This window comes from Thermobia domestica, chromosome 11, assembly GCF_964235325.1.
Source record: "Thermobia domestica chromosome 11, izTheDome1.hap1.1, whole genome shotgun sequence".
NCBI lineage: Eukaryota > Metazoa > Arthropoda > Insecta > Zygentoma > Lepismatidae > Thermobia > Thermobia domestica.
Genome location: NC_137464.1, coordinates 46,122,261 through 46,141,219, shown reverse-complemented (window position 1 = coordinate 46,141,219; position 18,959 = coordinate 46,122,261).

Genomic DNA, 18,959 nt, shown 5'->3' with positions numbered 1-18,959 from the left:
ATGAAAAACTTTTGAAATTCGTTTGTGGGTGGGGAACCGTAAATGGGGGCCTGCCCATTTATTTGTTGAATAAAAATTTTATTTTTTCGAAATTAACGATAATTTTAGCAAAACTAACGTAAACTAACGATAAACCAACGATATAGATAAGAAAAATAAAAATTTGTTAGGTGGGCGGGACAACTTCACAGACATGTACTCTACAACAACAAATTAAATCTTTTCACAGTTTATAGAAAATAGACTAACGTAGTTTGACTTCGAAAATGTACCTTAGGTGGCAAGGAAAGCATGTTTGGAATATGTCATTCCATTGAGTTACATGAAAATAGTCAATTTTCTTTTCTAGTTTTCTAGAAAATTAGAAAATATGACTTGCCATTATAAATAAACTTGTAAAATTGAGATCCTTTTCCATTCTTTGAAATTGGTTAAAAATCTGTGTTTTGTTCACAAGGGAAATTATTCTCTCTTCCATATTTAAATTCAGTGTTGCTTTGTGCTAAATGAAGCAAAAAGACTGCCTGCTTGGCACACATTAGTTTAAGAACGAATTTTACCTTGCAAAAAAAAAAAAAAAAAAAAATGTAAATTAAGAAGGACTTAATCCACACAGTGTTGATAGCGGTTCGTTGACAAGTGAAGAGACCAGAACTGAAATGTTCAACAAAATTTGATTGGCATCCATGCTACATGGTTGACAAATTGTGCACTATACGAATAAAATTTCTCTGACACTGCATTTGGAGATCCCAAGAGCATGATCTGAACCTCAAAGATTTTACCGTAGGGAGAATTTTGGAATCTATGTGACATCGTGGGAAAATCCTAGATCTGATCGTCTCGAAGAGAGAATAATCATTGACACTGGTCATTCACATGCTGAAGAAAATTCAACAAATATGATGGAATATTTGAGAGGGTATGTTGAGAAAGATGTGATACAAGCGCAAATCGTTGTATTATTAAGTATCGTTCATAACCTCTTTCATTGATTATAGATCTCGCATTCAAGCGTACTTTCTAAATAGTAGAGTGAAGGATCTGAACCAGGGTTCTTCCATCTGGTATCGAACCAACAATTAAATACATGAAAGTATGCATGCTAGCAAATCAGTACTCAAAAACTCGAGAATAATACTGAACTTTTTTTTTATAAACGATTCTTTTAATTTACAAGTAATATATGTGTGAAGTTTCGATAACGAACGTCACTGTTAGGAGTATGGTCACTGTCGACATTGTTAGGAGTATTATGCTACTGTTAGAAGGGTTATGTCACTGTTAAGTGTATGTGTGTCACTGATAGGACTATGTGGTCACTGTTAGGAGTATTGTGTCACTGTTAAGAGTATTGTGTCAGTGTTAGGAGTATCGTGTCGTTGTTAGGAGTATTTTTGTGACTGTTAGGACCATATGTGTCATTGTTAGAAGTATGGTGTCACTGTCACGAACATGGTGTCATTGTTAAGAGTACTTTGTCATTGTTAGGAGTATCGTGTCGTTCTTAGGAGTATTTTTGTGACTGTTAGGACCATGTGTGTCATTGTTAGAAGTATGGTGTCACTGTCATGAACATGGTGTCATTGTTAAAAGTATTGTGTCATTGTTAGGAGTATTGTATCGTTGTTAGGAGTATTTGCGTGACTGCTTGGACTTTTCATCTATAGTACTATTAGGAGTATTATGTCGCTGTTACGGTATTATGTAACTGTTAGGAGCATTATATAACTGTTAGGAGTATTGCATCACTTATATGAGTATTACTTCATTGTTATGAGTATTGTGTCACTATTAGGAGTATTGTGTCACTGTTAGAAGTATTATGTGTCACTGTTAGAAGTATTCTAATAGTGTCACTATTAGAAGTTAGAAGTATTAGAAGTATTATGTGTCACTGTTAGAATTGTTAGGAGTATGTGCTTCACAGTTATAGGAATGGTTCAATACACTACTTAATGGTGTAATTATATTTTTCATCTATAGTACATAAATAAGTGAATAATACAGATTTCTAGTAAATTTATCCTAGTAGATTAAATTACATTAATTGTATTTCCCTTGAAAAAATATATTTCCCTTGATTTTCTCGAATACTACGCATGGGAAATTATCCTCAAGTATAACACTGCATTCACAAACTTAAAAATTAAAGATGATCTGCTTCAACATACTTCCCTCACCTCTCTATAAACGTTCGCATAGGAAATTTCCATTATTGGAAACAGTTGTGAAAGTCTTCAGGTGTCAGCGTCTTGAGTACCGCTGCCGTTTTCTGCTTCACCTCTTTCACAGTCTGAAAATGAGTTCCCTTAAGGGCGGAATTTCAACTTTCGGAAAAAGACAAAATAGCACAATCCGGCGAATAAGGTTGGTGTTCCAACATTTTAATCTTTTAACTTGCCAGAAACTAGATAATAGTCAAAGCTGCATGCGAAGGAGCATTGTCGTGATGCAGTATCAATTCATTGTTCTTCCACAAGAGGGACACTTCTCTTCTCACGCGTTTTCGCAGCCTCACCAAAACTTGCTGATAATACTGGTTATTGACGGTCTGATGTGATTGTACCCATTCAATCAGGAGCATGCCATTGATATCAAAGAATACAATTAGCATAAGTTTTACTTTCGATTTCGTCTAGCGTTCATATTTTACTTGCAGTAATGAGGGAATTTTCCCGTGCATGGGTTACCTTTTCGATAATACACCCAGATCTACTTCCATGCATTTCATTGTGTCACTGCATACGCGCTTCCGGAAATCTTTCTGCTCCTGTGTGGTTTTTTGGTACCATTTTAGCGCATTTTCAAATGCTCGTGCAGAATTGCGCGAACAAACTCTTTATCGTTGCCTCTCATCTCTGCTCCATTGTTGAACCTGTGATCTTTCCAGACAATACTGTGTCACTCTTTCCACATTATTGTCTGTTGTTGATGTGACAGGAGACCTAGTCTTTCATCATGATCAATGTTCTCACGTCCCTTGCTGAGGCATTTGTGTCACTCAAACACTCGCGCGCGTGACATCGTATTATCAACGTACACATCCTGCAACAGCTTCACACACTCACTCGGTTATTTCTTTAGAAGGTTGCTCTGCGCGCATGCGATCCCCACTGCTCCATTTAAACTACTGACACTGTTGCCAGTCCCGTTACTTTTAGCCAAGCCTCGTATATTTTATCTGGACAATATTAAACAAAGACTGATGTTTAAACGATAATCATAATGTTCAACTTTATTTCATTAACCACAAATTATTGTCTTCCTAAAGTCAAAGGCTTTATCGATGTATACTGCAGTATCAGATTCCTCTCAATAGATGGCTTAGGTTTTCTTAAGTTCCCCAAGAACTAAGAATCAGTGTTTACTCCAGACATGATTTTTAGGATGGGCACTGCCCAGGCCCGTATCTAGGGGGGTATAGGGGTCCGCCCCCCTAAATTTTTGCTGGCCCCCTAAAATTTTCAAGGTAGGCTTGCAAATGAACTATAATATGGTTGGAACGCCGCCCCTAACTTCAGCCGCCCCCCCCTACATTTTTGGGCTGGTTACCGGCCTGGCACTGCCCCCAGAGCTTTCAGAGTGAGTCCCGAAGGAAACCAAAATAATACATCTATAATATAATAAGAAATAGAATAATACCGTGTGAAAATAATATGTGTCCCTCCGAATACTAATTGTGCCCCGCGGAACATTTTTTCCGGTAGAAATACTGCTCCGAATAAGGATTTAGGTTTACACACACACACACACATACATACATATATATACGGTTAATAGTTTAATATTACAGACTTTACAGTCTCTTCTCTGTAATGTCTACGGTATTTTGTTGTGTTGTCTTTATTCCTATATCTATTTTAGATTTTTCAACATTTTTCTCTCGCATTCTTCTGGAAATAAAACGTAAGCATCTCTTCTTTTTAAGAAGTTTCCTTTCCTTTTCTTATGTGTTTTAAACTGATCATGACAGTCTCCTATTTCTTTCTTCAAAGAGCAGGAAGGTTCGTTGACTAAATGAGCCAGTACTTTTCGTCTTAATGAGGTATCAAGATTCTAGAAACTCAAATACACAGGTTGTTTGCCTCATAACGGCAGCATCACAAAAAATCATTCTAGACATAAAACAGAACAAAAGTATTGAAGTACAAATCACAAATGAAAACTAATTTACTATACTCAATTTGTCGCAAAACTACAAAGAGAGCAGCATAATTACTCTATCTTCCTCCTTATAGTCTCAAAGGAATGTTGTCCAAGTCGAGGCTTCAATTTCCGGCTGGTATGTCGAAAATATTTATCGATTTTCTTAGAAATTTCTCGTTAAGAAAGATTATTGTATATTTGCTTCAGGTTTAGCTTGTTTGTTAATTTAAAACGTATTTATTAATTAATGTAGAACATTTGGGTAATCTTAGCTAATTTAATATAATTTCAAGGATGCGGAGAAGAAGAGATCCTGATACAACTGTGCCATCAAAAGGGTATATCTGGTTGCAATGATGTGAACAGACTTGGGGGAAGATGACTGAGATTTATCTCGAATGTAGAAGATACTATGTAGATTCTATATTCTAAAAGCAAGTTGTTCTAAGATGAATGGAAGATAGTCAAAAAGCACGAAACATTATCATCAATGTCAATGGGAAAACAATGATAAACAAATAATTGAAGCGCTTGGAGGATAAAGGTGTTATGTTACATATTTCGAAATGTTGCATACTGGCTGTTCATGCACGTGTTATATGCTACTCATGCTACCTAACACATTATTTGGTGAGTCCTCGTCACAGTGCAAATATTTAAAAACGATGAAGGTGGTATGTTAACGGACAAACTTGTGAGAAAGTCAATTTTCCCATCATATTAAATTTGTTACATACCACCTTTATCCTCCAAGCGCTTCAATTGTTCCACTTAACTCAAAAACCAAAAGAGAGAGATAACTGAAAATCAGCTTAAGTATAGAAGAGAGTATGTAGATTCTACGTTCAAAAAAGAAATTGTTCTAAAATGGATGGAACATAGTAAAAAATCACGAAACATGAACATTAAAGCTAATGGAAAATCAGTGAAGAAATAAACATCGTCTACATATCTCAAAAACTATAATAAGGAGATGGCTAATTGAAAGCTTATTGCAAAAACATAATGAAGAGCTTATAAACAATGTAGGGGCTATAGCACGTAAGGTCAATATGGATAGAACATTGTCAAAAGTCAAGTTGTTTAAGTAAAATCAATAATATTGATAAAGTATATGCATCTTCTTCGAATTACCCAGGACGCCCCACGCGGAGATCACGTGCTTGAAATATCTCACATCTTGATTAGGAATCTTCAGACTCAACTTAACGTGACTTTGGACCTGATCACATGACACAGTGTGGTCCTTATGGCTTTTCGGATAGGCTCCTTTTCAGGGTGATTCAAAAACTTTGTAGATTCAAAAACAAGAACTTTAAAATATTTTTAATAATTTATTTAATGAATGAATATTTAATGATTAAATATATTTATTCAATGAAACCAATTTCATTGGGATCATTAAGTATCAACTGTAACAATTGAAAATGAATTAGCAGTAGAAAGAATATACGATAGCTGCACTTGAGGGGGCAGGGGACAATTTCCCCTTTTAGTTTGAGAAATACGAATTTCACTAAATTATATACTAATAAGAAAACTTGAAACTCTTGTCAGTGCACAATCTCCCCCCCCCCTCCGCTCCTGTCCACTCCCAGACAAAATCTTTAACGGCGTTACTGGTCCGCCACCAAAGCCTGGACTACCACTTCCTCCAGATCCAGGTGTCACAAAGCTGAGCAGTTGCATATGTTCCGTAGTGTTGTACTGTGAAATATCTGATAAAATAAAGGTTGTCCTTCAAAAACTTGATCCGTCAGAGGAAGACTCTAAACAATGTTCAGAAACGTACTGCTGAAGAAGATACTATTAAGGAACTGCATGAAGTGGATGGCTACAAAATGCTTGTTGATTGCATAACAAAGTTAGAGGGTCAGTGCATTTCCAAGTAGAAACAATGGAACACACTTTAAGCTACACAGAGCAGTCTGCAGGGATCAGTACAACTCGGACTTGTAAATAATCTATGGAAAAATCCCGAACTCTTAGAACTTAGAGATCTAACTAATGTGACGAACTTCAAGCAAGTCATGAAAACAAAGCATGCTCCCTTGGCGTTCGTAGATGGAATGCCTTTTTTTCGCGGTATAAAATACATCTCGAAAACCGAAAAAGTATGACATTTTCCAATGTTGAGACGATGAATGTTGTCTAATTCAATTTAATTTCTGTATCGCTTTTCCACACCTTTTTAAGTGTCCGTAAATCGAAGATAAAAATTGTGATATTTATTTTATTTTTCAATGTTCAAATAAAGACATATTTTCAAGTAATCATATGTCTAGACGTATAGCATTTGGTACAAAAATATTAAAATTGTTTTCGTGATGTTCAAGATAGTTTTCATTCCGTATTTTTCTCTACGTTTCCACCCACTAACTTCAGTGCTTCTTTCCTAATAAAAGTCCTACCACTAGTCGTAACTTGAAGTTTGTGCAAGTGAAGTTCGTAATGGTGAAACAAGTTCTAATAGGGTGAATGAATCATGTATGGTAACATAATTATTAAGAACACCGAAGAACAACATTTGTATACATTACGATCGCTATTTGCAATACCAAGAACAGTATTAGCATACATTTAAATTGATCAGAGTTAAATCCGAATTATTATGTACTGGGTATCTGCTTATTAAATATTTTACTATACATCAATTTCAATTCACTAGGTTTCTTTTTAAAATCATGAATTAAAGTTACTCTTCACTATATCTAAACTATCAAAGACAATCAGTTTATAAAAATAATAATTAATATAGATAATATGTGGATGTTTTAATACTGCTTTGAACCTTTCTTGCAGAAATTGGTCAAAATTTTGTGGTTGAAAGCATTGACATCTTTCGAAGAAAACATTTGTAATAAAGTTTTCCTTATGGTATACAGGTATGTGTATTTATAGAATGTTAGATTAATACACTGAGAAAAGAAATTATGTGACGTTTGTAAAATATTATGTTACATTCGTAAATCCTCTAGTTTTAGGATTTAACGTACAGTAGACGTATAACTGAAAACGCATGTTTTATAATACTTTCTGTATAAGTGTTCCATCTATACGTACTTTCAGTATGAAACAATATAGGCGGTAAGGATCTCACGTACAAATGGACGTATATAACATACAAATGACGAAGAAAAGATACATATATGTATGTAATATAAGGAAGACTATTACATATCAAACATCCTGCAACAGCATGATGTAACATAAAGGGAAATGCCTATATAGCATATGGATAACGTATGCTTCGTACTGATTTCTGTAGTAAGCAAGATGATTCCGTATAATTGTACAATAGACCGCTGTCCAGATAATGAATTTCTGTCAGTATACTCAAAACCAGTAACAGTGACAACGGCAATATTAATTTCTTGAGGCCCACTTTGGTATCGTCACTGCTGAAAATGTAGTTGACGGAAATCGATTCGCTATCAATTTATACTTTTTTAAAAATAATTTCTGAGTAGTAGTGTGTGTGTGTTTTTTTTTTTTTTTTTGTAAGAATGCATCTAAGAACCGAAGAAAAAGTCATTTTTTTCGACAACTCCCCGCGTTATGTAAGGTGAAGTAAAAGAAAATGTGTATTAGTAACTGACTGTACCGGTGTCTTCCCACTTGCGACAGTCCTATTAGCGACAGAAACTGTTAACTGTCCTATGAGAGACCGATTCGATCTGTTAATTGTCCTATGAGTCACCGATTCGTTCATACTAAGATAACGGAAGAAGATAAGGTTCCCTCTTCTTTAACTTGTTTTATGCTAATGTGATTTAGAACATAACAAAATGTACTATGAAAAATTTCGCTCTACCTGAATTTAATACGTGAGAATTATCTCATAATATTAACAATCTTTTATACGTTTTTCCTAATATTATATTTTTGAATTAATTTCTATGAATACATTGACTCTATCAAGGGGAAATCTAATTAAATATTTAGAGTAGCTCTTCTATGCCTTTGTTTATGATTCTAATATAATTAAAAATTTCATGTTAAAATGATACGGAGCATAAGTTTAGACTGAATATGTTTATGGCATATAAGAAAGAAATCGGAAAGAGGTAGGGGCGCCCGAAGAAAATTTTCTAGGGAGGGGCATCTCCATGGTTGTTGTATCACGTCTGGTATATCTGGTATTTAATATACGTGGCTTGCTATATTACGTATACATTTTTGTGAGCCAGGTGGGCGACTCCTGCTTTCCCATCGGGCGCCTATGGAAAAAGGGTGTTCACCATTTGAGGATATCAAAGAAATCTATAAACACGATGTATTCGAAGAAATAATTACACAAGTTACAAATATCTCGCAGGACTAAACAGTTCGTCTAGTTATAAGGGATTATTTCAGACTGCTACACGACAAGCTTTTATGTATGTCAAAACAAGGGAGGAAGGCAAATTAAACAATTAGTTTATGTTTTAGTAGCTTAAATAGGGGGGAAGGTAGTTTAAAGAGTTTGTTTACCTTTTGGATTGTTTAGAATGAACTGCATTGTAATTGGTGGGATTGGTTGAGAATAGCCAATCATATGTAAGGGATCTCAAAAGCTGTCTTTTGTCATTGACATTTTTTTTTTCATTTTATTCACGGCGAAACTGTTACACGTTTAAGTTTTTCAAAATAAAATATATTACTTGGGTTAGTGAGTGATTAGATTTGAATAAAATTAAGTACAGAAAACAGCTTTTGAAGAAAGGGGATATTACAACTGGATTTTCAATAATTACATAGGTATATACTTTTCATGGAAATATGCCTGTTGTCTCGTTAAGTTATTTGATATGTTTTATGTCAAATCTAACTCAAAATTAAAATAAGTTTTATTTGCACTCACAGTAGAGGAAAAATACATTTGACCAACAGTATCACTGGAACGTACATATTTCATACAAAGGTTGTTCGGGCGCTAATAACGCCAGAGACAAACATATTCTACGAGATGGATTCATATCATCTTCCATCATCTCAGTGTAAATGAATCCATTGCTCATAGGACAGATAACAGTTCCTGTCGCTAATAGGACTGTCGCTTCTGGGACTAATTCACTGTACCGAAGGCCTAATCTTCTGCGAAACGCCTGAATAAAATCCTAGTAAGCGAAAGACACAATCCGCCACATTCCAGTGAACATCTTCGATCTAATTGTTAAAGTTAAATCATGAACAGTGAAATTTTAGTTAATGATCACCATTAAGTTAGTTTTAAAAATTATTTACTAAAATTTTAAGAGCTTTAAGAAGACAATGACTATAGACTTTATTATAAGAAAATTCAACACATCAGTAAACGATCTCTTCTGAGATGTTTCAAAAGAAATATGATGCTGTAAAGTAAGATATGGTTTATTTAGGAAATGTTTGAAAAGAAATAAATGCAGATTTTTTCAATCAAGGGATCCTTATCCCACCAGTAAACTACCCTATCTACACAGTAAAAGAAAAAAATGATGATGTTAATACCCAATTTTAATATAAGCCAGTGGTTTCAGGATAAATATCAATTAAGAGTACCACTTCAACACAAAGGGATCAATGTTGTGGTTAACACAGGTTTGATATTACCGATTGAACACAGAGACTCGTCGAACGGTGTGAAAATAACATTACGGCGGTGTTATGGAACTGGGTGAATGAAAGTAAGAACGCAGAAATAAAAACAGCGCCATTATCTTTCTACATATGTGTATATATCATGTGCTGTTAGGAATGCACCAGTTACCATGGGGAACGCTGGATATTGAGGTATTAATGTTAATAACTGCATTATACGCCAATAATCAATGTAACGTTAACGGTATATGAAACCTTTTATTTCCTAAGAACAATGATTTATCAAAATTATCACAGCTTTCAACATCCTACGAATCAAATATACACCTATACATTACATTGTAATTCTAAGTGTGAAGGTTACCTTCCAAGAGGTTTAATTGAAAAATACTATATTAGTTCTTATATTGAGGTATAAACACAGCTTAATATATTTGACCTTCATGCTAAGTGTCATTTCTAAAATTTTCTGTAATTTTTAACCAAAATAGTTTTGTGCATGTATGAATTTTCTGAAAATATTTAAATGAGTAGAAATGTTGCCATCTGTTGTTCCTATGTTTAGTGCATTTCTCTTCGTCGCCAACTATATTTTGTTCTTCGTAGCAACTTATAAATAACTTATTCAACACTTTATTATTCATTATAAGAGTAATGTCCATTAATAACAAAGAAAATGTTTTTTTTTTTTTTGTGAAATCTCATTGTTTGGCAAATGTGTATAAAGAAACAATGATATTTTATTAACATGACTCCTCATTATGTCACGTAGTTTATTTATCGACTACCAGTTTAGGCGTTGAAGTAGCACCAGGGCTGTGTCAAAACTCGGCAACACGTAGTACAACACACAATAGGGGGGGGGGGTCGAAATTCTACATTTGTATTCCACATATTGCCTGGACTTCATTATGCTACCCTGAATAAGAGAGTGCAAAAGAAAAGTTGTGCGACCTCCCCTACCCCTCGCACAGCATATCCCCCTAGGAGTCAAGGATACTGAATGTCTTACAAAAGTGATCATTCCTCGTTTGCCGTCTTTCGTAAATGCAAGTAGATAATGAAATGTAACTAATTATCACAATCATAGATAATGTTGTTTTACACCGGAAAAGATGACAGAAGCATTGTTGGAGTTGCCATCCGTAGAAATTACAGTGTTACCAAATTTACAATTCTCCAAAAATGTAGCTTAATTGACATATGGATTTAAACCCGGCTGTATTGTGTTAAATTTTATTGCTTATAATGCAATTATGTAAAATAGAATTCTTTCATGTTTAATAGCACATAATTAAGAGTTAGATTGTGAGGGTTACATTGGTCGACAGCAGTCTTAATTGTAAGAAAATATAGAATACAACTTAGGGTAGTGGAATGTGATGTTAAACTAAACATTTCTATATTTTTTCGTTTCACTGTTTACGAGGCACCTTGGCAACAGAACAAACCAAACACAGCAAACATACGTACAGAAACACTTTATGCATTAACACCACTGGCCTTTCCAGTCAGATGTAGGAAGTGTTTTTCTTGACTCTTGAATATTTAAGATGTATTTGTGTCTATTAACATAACCTATTCTCAATTGAGCAGCTTGGGTCACCAAACTCACAGCACGTTCCACGCTTTGAGTATGGCATGGTATAGGTTCAATTGGAAGTGGTCCATCAAGAGCTTGAAGAAGATCCTCACTAGTTACATTTTCCAGAATTGGTGGAGGTGTAATCGGTTCACATTCCCAATTAATCATATTTGAGTAATCGTCTGCTTCTAAATTAAGAGTTTTAGGCAACTGGTAGTCCCTTAGTTCGCCAGAGGTTACTTGTCTTGCTTCAGTGATTTGCTGAATTGCCTTTTCTCTACAATACTTCTTTGGGTCAGTCAACATTGAAAGAAGAATATTTTCCGGATGAGCAAAATAACTATTATTTTTCAGTACCTTTTTCAAAACTTCCTTGTGTTGTTCGTTTATATCATCAGCATCTCTTAATAATTTACTAATATACCAGAAGTTTCTTGCTCCTTCCCATAAATTTGGATGCGATTTAATCCGAAACCAACCAGGCGCATACACTCTCATAATTAATATCACTAGGTATTTTACGTTTTCTGATGGTTCATTTAGATAAATATATAGTCGAAAGCCATCTTGCATGATGCATTTTTCCTGACGATCTCTTAGCTAACTGGTTTGAAACATTGCCGCGATGAATACTGTAACACATTTCATAAAGGTATTTTTGATCTGTGCTCAAAGTGACAACAACCTTTGCTGGAATTTCTTGAACACTGCTTTCTATTACGTCAAATTTGACTATTTTCAACTGAGTCAAATCCTTGCTAATTTGTTGCCCGATATTCCCTTTAAAAGTGTGCGGCCCTGAGCTTTCACCATCTATTACTTCAAAAACATGCTTAAAGGGAAGCTTATTTGTGTGTAAAAGGCAAATAATCCATTGAAGTGGTTTGTTGAGATATACTTCAATCAACTTGATAACTCCACCTGCACGTCGCCCTGTATTTACCGGAGTACCATCACATAATATCGCTTTAATTGTTTCTTTGCTCTCAGTATCTCCTAGGAAAGTGATGATTTCTTCAGAAATGCAGTGAGCAGTCCCGTTGTTTGGAGTTACGTGGTCCATGTAAACATCTCCAGGTTCCTTTACTATAACGTAATGCTCCTCATGCTCCATTCCATTTGCAGTTTTCGTTTCATTCTTTCTCCCGTCAAATCCAATACATTCAAGTTGAGCATTTTTTTTTATTTGATTTGTAAAGTATGCTGTTCTCCAATTCGTTTTCTTTCCCTTTCCACTTTTTTCTTATCTAACATATTAGACTGATCTAGGATTCCCATGTCTTTCAAAGCAGCATTTACAATAGCAGCCGCAGTCCTGGAACTGACTCGAAATTTGTCTGCTGTAATTGCCAAATTTTCGTAAGTGAATCGGTTCTGCTGATTTTCCATGAGTTCATTATTAGGAACATAGTTACTGTCATTGCACATTTCAGGCTCAACACTATCACTAACAATATCGCCACATATCGTATCACTTGAGGTTGCAATTAAACATCTCTGTCTTCTTTCAACTGCATCTTTCCTATCTGCTGTTCTCCTTCGTGCGGCAGTTGCGCGTTTATCAACAGAGCTTAGCTGAATTATTCTTCCAAAATAATACCACACCTCTACTCTACTTAATGCTTCAATTTACTTTCTGTATTATTTATTACACGTTGTATAATATATCACTCCTTGTGATGTACACACGTGGTGAGTCTTTAAGTCAATATCCCCGAAATTCCAAAATGTTTGAAAATCTATTAAAATTTTATGCGATATTTTTATATCTTCTATATACATTACACTCGTACAAAAAAACTCTGAACCTTCAATAAATTTTTTGGTACATGCCTGAATTCTTACAGCTGTATAAATTACCTATTTAATACCTGTTATTTCAGAAAATGACTAAAAAGTTCTTATTACTGATTTACTCAGTGCTGCTATACAATATAGTGAATTGCTGGGGGAGGGGTGCGAGGGGTAGGGAGGGTCGCAAAACCCTGAAACTTTATACATATCATGGGGAAGACATGTTAAACTCTGTGCATAGTGTGGATACTCAAAAACTAAAATTCATATATTTTTTGACCCCCCCTAACACACAACCATTGTGTTCAATTGACTCGGCCATTTTTTATTGTGTGAGTTTTTTTTTTCTTTTTTTTAAAGAGAACAATGATCTAGCCCAGGCCTGTAGTCAGTCCAAAAATGTAGGGGGGGCCCGACTGAAGTTAAGGGGGCCCGACTGAAGTTAGGGGGGGCCGATTCAACCATAGTATAGTTCATCACCGTATTATAGTTCATCACAGGGGGGAGGTCACCGAGTCCGAACCCTCCTCCCAAAACTTTCTAACATAGTACACACTCTCAATAAAACCATATTTGTTTAACAGGGACCCTAAAACTTTCGGTTGTTTGTCCGTATGCATGTAAGAATCTAACGTAAACTCAAGTGAACTCCCCCAATGAATTGTTTCAGCCCCTCACCTCCCGTCTTAGTATCCAACTACGGTCCTGCTTGTACCCCTAAACCAGTGGCATCTGAATTGCTAAGTAGCTACACTGCTAGCTGAAAGAATACTAGTTTTTTAAAAATATTTTGTGTTCTATGTGCACCTGAAGTAATGATAGTGTAATCTCCTCATACATACACGTAGCCAGGATTTCGTAATGGGTGGTCCGTGACATGAAATACTGTGTTATCACACCAGGCACTCGATCAATCTAAACTATTTTACTGGCAACATATATTGGTTTGTTAAGAGAATAAAAGAGGATAAGCTAGTAAGTATTTTAATAACAAACTATGAAGAAATCTAGCGCAAAACAATAAAAACATATAAAGATTTTACAATATCTACGTTCCTTCCTCTGTTCATTCAAATATAAGAGTTTTCCTTTCATTATGACCTCAACTATTATAAAAATTACATATCCAATAATGCCTTGTAAAATATTTTCCAATATCTGCGTTCCTTTCTCTGTTGAATCAAATGTTAACAGACCTTTTTTTCCACATTACGTTTTGTTTTTATTATTCCGTCAACTACTGTTTGTTCTAAATGACAGGTTAAAGGAGCAGTAGAAAACTGTTTCTGAAATAACATGTTCGGTACTACAGAGAAGCCATGTCGAAAAATATGATTAAAAAATGTCCACACTATTACAGAACGCCACTATGTTTTCGAAAGCTTAAAATTTCCGTGACTAGTAGCAGAAATTCTGAGAATTCCGTAACTTTCCTAGAAATTTCAAATTTCCTGATTTTTTGAGGATTCCAGCTCATTCGGCACCGTGTATTGCAAGTAATTCGGCTGAATACAGAGGAAACAATGAGAAGGGCACACGCTGTCTAACCAAACGCTTGCTGTAACTTCTTTCTTTTTTAATTTTTAACTCTGATTCTTCTTTTTCTCGTTTCTTTTAGTTTCATTCTTCCTTAATTGTTTTCATTTCTGATTTCGTGGGATATGGGTTCGGACCCCACTTCCCCGTTGGTATAGTCTTCAAGTTCATACCATCTCTGGTAGTAGAAAATTCGGCTTTTTTATTGTAAATTATTGTGTTTTTATTTCATGCCAAATGTCATTTACAGCTAAAAATTTTCTACTTGAATCATAAATATTTATTATAGTTTTAACGTTGTCCTATTTTCTTGAAATCCCAAATTCTTTCCAAACTTTTTTGTTTAACCTACTACCACCGCAAGTTCAAGTAACATTTTCAGTACCTATAGTAATCTGCAATTTAGCATCTTTGCTAAACTGAATCCTTGAGTACTATTTTTCATGGGCGCCCTAAGGGGAAGCAAGATTCCCCCCGGACTCAAAAAAAAAATTATTAAGATTTTCTAAACACAAATAAATTAAATACTAAACGTAATATACCAACTAGGGAGATGGGCCCCTTCTAAAAAATTTCTTATGGCGCCCATGCTATTTTTACATAATTAATGGCGATACATTGGATCAACGATTTCTTTAAAGGTACGAGAAAAAGTACCAAAGCGTTGTTACCAAGTTTGACTTGTTTTCACTTTCAGTGAATTATATGTTCTTTTACCGAAACGCCATTTACTTTACGACATTTGTTCAAAGAACTCTGTTTCGATTCACAGTGGGAGCCCATGTGGTTCACGTCTCATATAATCTCGTTGCTGAACGGGACAATGAATTTCAATCCAACCAATCAACATTTAAGTAAATCTGACTTCTTCGCGTAATTTCATAAAGTAGTCTGAATAACTATGAGCCATTGTTTTTATGATATACTATAAAAGTAACCACGAAAGTTATTTCGCCTTTTTGTGGAGGTCTTTGCTGACTAGTCTGAGGAGGGAGCCATTTCTGGACAGGGTGTTGACATATGATGAGAAGTGGGTCCTGCACGAAGCTACACAGCACCATCATCATTGGTTAGCATCCCATGAACCGGTACCAAAATGGTTGAAACCAGCACTGCACCAGAAGAAGGTCCTCCTGTGTGTTTGGTGAACTGTTCGCGGCATCGTGCATCAATAACTGCTACCAGCTTTTGAGAGCATCAATGCAACTGTGAACTGGCAGCAGTTGAGCCGTGTTTAAGAAAAAAACTCAAAACTCGTGAGGCAGACTTCTGAATCGCATAGGGGTCCTCCTGTTACAGGACAACGCTAAGCCCTACGTGGCTAAGATGACCCGGGACACCATACTACGCCTTGGGTGGGAAACTCTATTGAATTTGCCATACTTCCCGGACGTTGCACCGTCCGATTATCACTTGTTCCATTCCTTAGAGAACCACCTTAGAGAACAAAAGTTCAAATCCCTAGTAGAGTTGCAAAATACTTGATACCTTCTTCGCTTCACTGCCCACCAAGTTCTTCCGCGATGAAATTCATGAACTTCTAGAACGTTGGCAGAAGGTCGTCGATGCTGATGGGGACTATTTTCGATCTTCCAGGTATGTCTTACGTGACATATCGATGCTCGAAGGTGGTGGGTGCAGTGTTGCCAACAACCTTCGAAGATAATAGGATAGAAAGCCTTCAGAAATAAGCTTCCTTACTCAAAAAATGGCTAGATTTTGAACTGCTAACCCACATTATAGATTTTAAACCCCTGTTTGTGTGTGAATTATAAGTGAGCTAATATAAAATTTGAAATGCTGAATTTTATTCGCTGAAGACTAACAAGCAACATACATAACTTTAAATTACAATAAAATCCATCAACAATTCAACTGATAAGTCAAAGTCAACAGACATATTATCAGTTGAATTGAGATAAGTCATATCGATGACGTCGCAGCTAGCCAGGCGCTGGAACTGGATGCACCATCGTTGGATAGTGGATTGGTAATGTTTATGTAGACTGCCATTGCCCCAATTTCCAATAGCACCTTTCGGCAACGCATAGCTCTTTCAAACACTTCTTATTTCTCCACACATTCATATGAAACATCATGATTGCATTGAGAATTTTCAAGCTAATTAGATATCCTACTTGTTTCCTAAATGCCTCTCCAAATAGGCTAAATTGGCATCACTGGGTGAGTGAAAAAGCGACAGAATTTTTTGGTTGGCTTTATAATACACAACTGAGGACGAAATCGTTTGGTATGTTGAATGCATATTGAACTACTAATTATTTCTCTCTGGCTGTTTAAACTATACAGGAATTAAAAAGAGCATCCTTTTTCCACATGAAGACACACATTTCTCTCCCTCCCTCACACACCCGCACATACAACAGGAAAAAACAGAATATCGGCAGTTTTTTTTCCCGCTTTCTACCATGATAGCAAGCGAAACCTATTCCACAACTCAGCACTACATTTCTTTCATCTCTCGTCGCTACCAATGACAAAACATTACCAGTGTCTTTGCCTCTCATTCCTCCTGAATTTTGGTATTTTACAGACGTTCTATGTACTTATTTTTATTTGTCTGCCAGTGGCGCCCAAAATCTTCCTCAAAGTGTGAAACTTCTTTATACTCAGCTTTTACAACAACAAAATAGCCGCTGTCATCACATAATTTTCACATTACCAAATGAGAATTGGAAACAGATCTGGAAGAACATTTCCTTCAATTTTATATCAACTTCAGCTCGTTCGTTATGGTACAGGGTTGTTAATAACATCATAGATACTAAGGCAAAACGACATCATCTCCAGATTACTGACGACAATCGATGTGATCTCTGTGGAAAGGTGGATACGTTGGAACATCGTCTCACGCTCTGCAACAGATCAACAACGATTTGGGAAATCTATTGTGAAATGATTCAATACCTCTGTAAAATCAGCTTCGACTGTGTTACTGTCCAGATGCTCCTACTACCTGATTCAAGTATTTTCCAAAACAGAAACATCATTCTGTCATTTGGTTGAGTGCAAACACAATTGAATTTATTCTGTCTCCTTGTTCTCCTGAAGCACGTCACAGGTACAAGGACTTCCTGTCTTTACGATATGGTAAATTCCCTCCGCCAAGAAAGAAAATATTACTTGCTAATTATCTGAATTATCTCTTCTATGGTCAATCTTTATAATTTTTATATTACACATTCTGTACTGACAATGTAATTATAACTGTCAATTATGTAACTTTATTATTGTAATTCGACAATAATGTAAATAATAAGTGAATATTAAAAAAAGTCGAAAAAAATCGACATAGCCATCCGTTGCGATGAGCGCGACATCTGTTCCGAAATTCTAAGATTGGATAGCGGGCATCACGAAACTGCAAGTTCAAATAGCCATGATAGAGATAATGCTTGATAATAATAATAATGATTGAAAAAAAATTATTTAATTTCAAATTTAAATAAAGTGGAAGTATACAAAAATTAACATTATTTTGCATCTTACTCTAAGATTTGTAGAATTTCAATAAATGAAATTTAATTTTATAGTTTATTATTTATATTTAGTTTATCATATACTAGCAGCGTTCACCCCGCTTCGCTGCGGTCACCCCGGAACGCAATAAACTTTGTTACTTAGATAATTTTTACTTTTTCGCTTTCAAGTGATATGATAAAAACCATAGAAGATTGCAGTAAATCTTAACATTATATCGCCTGTCATTTATGTTAACCCGCCCCGCTTCGCTGCGGTCATCCCGGTGCTGGCATATTGTAAAAGTGTCTGTAAAAATAAGCAAATCAATTAAAAAATTTTAAACAGAAGATTCAAGCTATTTTCCGCTGTATATCGCCTGTCATTTATGTTAACCCGCCGAGTGACACGGTCATGCGGGTTGCATATAAATACGTTTATTTTTACCTATGATGAACTAATAACAAAGGATTTGTACGTTATGGACACTTGAATGGTCAATTATCTCAAGACACTGGTAATTAAAAATTAAAGTGATATGATATTTTAAACTAGCGCCGATTGCCTGCTTCGCTGGGTTGAAATAAAAACTTAAAATTCGCAACTCCTTATCTTATCTTCGAAAACTATGAATTCGACACTAATATTGGTCATTTTCGATCATTTTTATATATCTTCCCCAAGTTGCGGGGCTGAAATTGGATTTTAATGGCATGAAATGGAAGTGTCACTGCTCATCTCAGCGACCCCGAGAACTATCGCTTGGACACTAATATCCGTCATTTTTTAATCATTTTTGGAAATCTCTGCTGTGAGTTGCACCGTCAAAGTGAAACTATAAAAGCCATCCCAGATC